Here is a 4,972-nt window from a genome sequence, read left to right as displayed (position 1 = left end):
GAGCCTTAAAGAGCCCTGGTCCAGATGCAGAGACCCTTTTTGCCCACCCAGGTGAATCTGTGCTTCAAGGGGTATGGACCTGATAAAGGTGTGCAGAGGTGGCTGTGGAGAGTGGTGGGTCACACAGTGGGAGGGTGGGGATTAGAAGACCCCTGATCCTGTACTGCTCAGTCAAACAATTACCCAATGCTCTCACACACAGTCCATCAGGAAAAACGCAGCTGGGGTGATTCAAGGTAAAACAGGAAGGTTGGTACAATTCAATGGATGCTGAGTTTCTTGGGGAAGTAATCAAGATGGGGTGAAAGCAGTGATGGCAAAGCCACCGCTGGAGATGCAGAGAGGAACTGGCCTAGCAGCAGCCCTGAGAGTTGAACAGACACTGGAAGAGGAGCAGAGGCTGGTTAAAACATCAGAGAGCTCTGTCTGGTCAATGCACTAACCCTTGAAAACACCAAACCAGTTGACTCTTGCCTACAAGGAAAACCGTTTCAGAAGCACAATTTTAAATCCAGTCTATGGGGCAAGGCCTGGCTGTCCTCGCCAGGGCCCCTTGGAGGGGAGCGGGTTGAGTTTCCCTCCCCGCCCCAACCAGGGCTCCTGCAGCCGAAGACCTCCAGAACCAGCCACCACCATGCTGAGACCACTCTCTACACGCATGAAGGTACTGGCAGAGGAACAAAAAACTATAAAACCCAGCTCCCGGAAGCCTTATTATCTCATTCTTACTTTGGACAAAATGGCAGGCTACCGAATATAACTTGCCCACACAGCAGAGTCTGGCAAACTCCCCGTGGTGTACCCAATATGCCAAATACCAGTAACAATGATCTCAGGGCTAGGACGAAGGAGAAGTTACTGGGGCCTGCTCGAGGAAATCAACAAACAACAGCCCAACGTGATCGTGATCGTGATGGGGTAAGGTTAGTACAGTGGCTTGGGCATTTACCTTACATGTGGCCAATTTGGGTTCAACCCTCAGAATTCCAAATGGTGCCCTGTGCACCATCAAAATGCAAAGCCAGGAGTAGGCTCTGAGCACTGCCAGGCTGCACCAACAACAGCATCAGATATTCCGACCCTAAAAATGGAGGCTAATGGGCAGCAAGCCGTTTTAGTCACCTTGGAGCCTTTTTTGTCCTTTAAGCAGATCTGAATCTTTTTTATCATTCTGGTGACTACTACATTGAGGGGAAGTTGATAATTCTAAATACAACACTTAAATTTTTCTGTAATATTATTGAACTTGGAGGGGGGGGATCCAGGAACGTGACCAACCTTGTGAGTAATCATAGGTAAATGGAACGGCCTGCTGGGATGTGGGGAGCTGACTCATATTCCCAGCATTTGTCAGACATTTGACTCAAGGGGTCCATTCCATCCTTCCATGTCTTTCATTTAAACTGTTTCCAATAGGGCCAAAGAGTAGGTACAACAGACAGACATTTGCCTTGCACCAGGTTTAACAGGGTTCCCGGAGTACCACCAGGAGTAATCTCTGAGTATTTCAGTATATGAACCTGGCCACACGACATCTTATTATCTCATTTCTACTTTGGACAAACTGACAGGCTACCAAATGTAACCTGCCCACACGGCAAAGTCTGGCAAACTCCCCGTGGCGTACCCAATATGCCAAATACCAGTGACAATGATGGGTCTCATTCTCCTAACCCTGAAAGAGCCTTGAATATGGCACTTTTTAAAAAGTCTCAGGGCTACGATGAAGGAGACGTTACTGGGGCCTACTCGAGGCAATCAATGAACAAAAAGATGGTCGTGATCATGGTGAGACCAACCCCTGAGCTCTGTGTGTCTCCCCCAGCCAGATGCTTGCCGCCCTCCACAGCCCCCCACATTAACTTGCCCCACAAGTTTCTCTGGCTTCTTATTTGGGTGTTCAGAATTTGCAATTTCTGGTGGGGTTTTGGGGAACATAAAGAAACGTGATCCTCATCCCCTCCCCACCCACCATACTGACTCACTGGGCAAATGACACTGGGTTCTTTATTGCGGAGGGGGGGGGTCATCCAAACAGCAGAACTTCTGCAGGCACTTAGGGACCTTACATAATGCCGGGAATTGATCTGTGATGAACACAAAGCATTGCCTCCCCGTATTCCATCTCAAATAACCCCCTCTGAAAGGTTTTCTGTCTTGGTCACCCCATACCTCATCACCCCATATTTCAATAAATGCCCTTTCTTTATTCTATGTGTAGGTGATGAGGTCGAAGCAAGATTTAGTTCGGTACCCCAGGTCTAAGGTGAAGGAATCAGCCGACAAGGAAACTGAGGTTATGGTTTTTGTTTGCTAGTTTGTAATTAGGGGCCACACCCGGCAATGTTTTGGGGTGATCCCTGGCTTTTCTTTCCTTAAATACTCCTGTAGGTGCTCAGGGAACTATATGGGGTGCCTGAGATAGAACCCGGTTTAAGTGCTGCAAGGGGAGCCGCTGTTCTACCCAGTTTTCTCCTGCTCTATTGCCTGAAGCTTGATCCTTAATCGCTGAAGCAAAAGCCAGCACTGGAAATCTTCCCTGTAGACCCAGGATGTGCCTCAACCCCTCCGTCACCACAAGACAGTGCTATGGAGCATGTTCGTCCCTGCCCAGGGTCCTTTCTCTCAGTCCCTGGTCCTATCTCCTTCCAGAACCTGTTAAAGCTCCTCGGACACTCTGAGTTTTCTGCAGAGAGATCCCCAATTCTCGCTCACCTCTGCAGCCCCCCACACTGCCACACCAGTGCTCTGCTTTGTTTAGGAGTGGCCACAGCACAGGAGTGGGGATGCAAAGCTTTCGCTAGTGTGGGGGATCAACCCCGGTTGGCCAAGTCAAGGCAAGAGCCTTCCAACAGTTCTGTCTTCTTTTCTCTACCGTTTTATTTTAAAGATTTCTCATCACGGTATTGAAAGTATTTCTTTTGCAGAAGGGCTGGAGCGATAGCACAGCGGGTAGGGCGTTCGCCTTACAAGCGGCCAACATGGCCGACCCGAGTTCGATTCCTCCGCCCCTCTCGGAGAGCCCGGCAAGCTACCGAGAGTATTCGATATGCCAGACACAGTAACAACAAAGTCTCCAATGGAGACGTTATTGGGCCCGCTCGAGCAAATCGACGATCAACGGGAGGGCCTTTTATAAGAAACTTTTTATAAGAAACTCATCACGGTCATCCTCACACCCCTTTCCCATACGTACATTATTTTTTTGCTTTATTCATGATACTTAATTACAGCACATTATAATTTGGTATTATTTACTACAATTGGATTACAACATGAAAAGAACATTTCAAAAAACATAAACCTGAGGGCTGGAGCAATCCCCAACAATCTCCAACCTGTGGTGTCCGTGTGCCCTGGTGCACTTGGGACTGACAGGCATTCCCAGGTGATGGACAGAAGAACAGGTTGCAGACTGTTCACCAGAAAACAAACTTTATTGAAAAATAAACAGGGCTAATCTGGAGAAAGAGGAACTGCTAAAGAGTGGGGGATGGGGATAGAATGGGAAAAATGCAGGGGACGAGCAAAGGAGGAGTTGAACATAAGCTGGAATTTAATACACATGGAAAATTGTGAGTGTCCTTGGGGAGTGTGAGACACGGATGCACTACAATGGGAGGCAAGTAACTCAAATAACATAATCGTCAGCAAGGCAGAAAAGTAGACTCATCATAAAGCCCAACTGCTTGTAATAGAGGGGCAATAATTACACACAGCAATTACAAAATATGACGGGAGAGTGCCCCTTCTAGGAATGCCCTATGCTATCTCTGCAGCAGTACATCTGAAGCCCTCCCACCTCCAGGGGAAGCCCCAGATATTTCTTCAACAGGGTGGTACCCTCAGATGACTCGGAAACAGTGCCTACGTGAACCCAACACATGACGATACACTTGCCTTGCACCAGCTGACCAGAGTTTAATCCCCAGCACCACATATTGTTCACGAGAAACTGCCAGGAGTAATTCCTCAGTGTAGAGCCAGAAGACAGCCCTGACAATCACTGGCTGTGACTCAAATAGCAACAAAATCTATAAACCTGATCAAAATAGAGTCATTAAAAGGCTCTTATAGATGTAGAGTGGACATGGCTATCGAAGAGATTTGAGTAGAAGTCATGGATAATCTTCTCCATTGCCGTTCTGAAGGATGTGATAGATAATTCAGGACGTCAGAGGGCAGTCATCTTGGTCTTGTAGTTGGCGAAGGACAGGGGGTGTTACGAATGCTTTTCCCGGTTTCTGCCGCATCTACCAGCACTTCTGCTCTTCTCTCTTTGAGGTCTTCCTTGATCGCATCTCTGCACTGCTTTGCGAGCTCGGACGTTCGCTTGCGGTTTCCTGAGGCATGCGCCAAACCATGTTGGCGAATAAGCTCAAGAGTTTTCAAAGACAGGCGGTTTTTTTGTGGCTATCTCTCTCTTGGCGTTCCTCGCACAATCATGGAGGTGCTGAACCAGTCGATCATATTCCTCGTCAATGTTGTCAACAATGGCATCTTCCCATGTTGCCGCAATAGTGCCAAAGAGCTCCCAGTTGTTGGTCATTCTGGGAGTTCTCTTTTTAAACTTTGCAGCCCTTTCTCCCCGCTCTGTGAAGTAGAATTTTTCACGAAGGAGACGGTGGTCCGATCCTGTTCGGAATTTTGGGACAAAAGCGACATCGGTCAGGCAAAACCGTCGATATGTCATTCCCAATGTTCTCCCTTCTGAAATACGGCATGCCATTTCGTCAGTAAAGAAACGAACAGCACCCGGCCCAGACAAGGTGAGACCTGAACACCTGAAGAACCTGCCGTCAGTACTCATCAATACGCTGGCTTGGCTCTTCACACGCTACCTGTCTGAATGCAAGGTTCAATCCCAATGGAAAACCAGCAGGACTGTACTACTGTTCAAGAAGGGAGATATCCATGACATTTGCAACTATCGCCCGATCTGCCTATTGTCTGTCATCTACAAGTTGTTCAC

Source organism: Sorex fumeus, unplaced genomic scaffold, assembly GCF_029834395.1.
Source record: "Sorex fumeus unplaced genomic scaffold, SorFum_2.1 ptg000114l, whole genome shotgun sequence".
NCBI classification, from domain to species: Eukaryota; Metazoa; Chordata; class Mammalia; order Eulipotyphla; family Soricidae; genus Sorex; species Sorex fumeus.
The sequence above is the reverse complement of the archived record's forward strand: the minus strand, read 5'-3'. Positions refer to the sequence as shown.